Raw genomic sequence first — 1,029 nt, 5'->3', positions numbered from 1 at the left:
CGTCATCACTTGCTGTGGAAACGCTGAACAAGGTCAGGACTTCCAGTTTTGAGAATCGGCCATTTTTTTTCCTGGCGGTGATTTTGTATCCGAGTTCAGTTCTGCTGAAGCTGCAGGTCAGTGAGTTTAACGCTCAGGAGTCTCACGTCGCCGCGGCATCAGAGCCTCTAATGGTTAATGTCGGTTTCCTAGGGAACGTTCCCTCATCAGAGGGGAACGATCAGAGGGGAACGTCCGCTTGTGGAGACCTGAAGGACAGCGTCTCAGGAACCTCCGCCAGGATATCAGGAGGGATTTTCTGAAAGTCTTGGTCTGACTGAGGGTCGGTTCCTTCCTATGGAAGCGACGGACACAGCGACGCTAAGCTGCTAATAAAAGCTAATTGTAGACATGATGCTGTGTGTCGGTAGAGACGTCCTGGCCGCTGGTCAGCAGTGAGCCTCCGGTTAGCGCTGTGTGCTAGCTGCTAGCTGCTAGCTGCCTCCTGGAGGATCCAGCTGCTCCGCATGCTTTGGATATAATTATTAGTTTTTTCTGTTTTTGTCTCGGGGAACAAAAATGATCCAATTCGGTGACGTTAGCCAACTCCTTCATTATGTCGAGGCTTCGTTTAATCAAGTGAAGAATATAATAAACAATGTACATTTTTGAAGGAATTGTAAGTTTTGGCATATCACAAATAGTAATATATATTTTTTAAGTGCAACATGTTCAACTAATCCTGGATCCCTTTAAAAAACCAAGTTTCTGTAAAACGCCTGAGGTAAACGAGGAATTCAGACCAGATGGACTTCAGACAGACTATTAGTGAATAAGTTACATTGAAAGGAAGATTTAAAGGTATGATGTATCATTTAATTCACATTTTGTGCTACAATTTTGATAATAATAAGTGACAATAACTCATCATCTATTAATGAACTTTCTTCAGGTCTCTGATTGGCTACGATTGCAGGATGCAGTCAACCAGTGCCGACCACAGCCAATCAGAACCTACCAGAGCAAACGAGAGCCAATCAGAACCTACCA

General features: G+C 44.2%; 1 protein-coding gene across 3 annotated transcripts in view; it reads right to left on the bottom strand.

Moving 5' to 3' along the window:
* LOC103460428 (uncharacterized) overlaps window positions 1-1,029 on the bottom strand; it is a 9,988-nt gene that overhangs the window by 5,859 nt on the left and 3,100 nt on the right. The window lies entirely within an intron of this gene.

This window comes from Poecilia reticulata, unplaced genomic scaffold, assembly GCF_000633615.1.
Source record: "Poecilia reticulata strain Guanapo unplaced genomic scaffold, Guppy_female_1.0+MT scaffold_241, whole genome shotgun sequence".
Lineage (NCBI taxonomy): Eukaryota > Metazoa > Chordata > Actinopteri > Cyprinodontiformes > Poeciliidae > Poecilia > Poecilia reticulata.
Note: the sequence above shows the minus strand (reverse complement) of the source record. Positions and strands in the feature narration are given on the sequence as shown.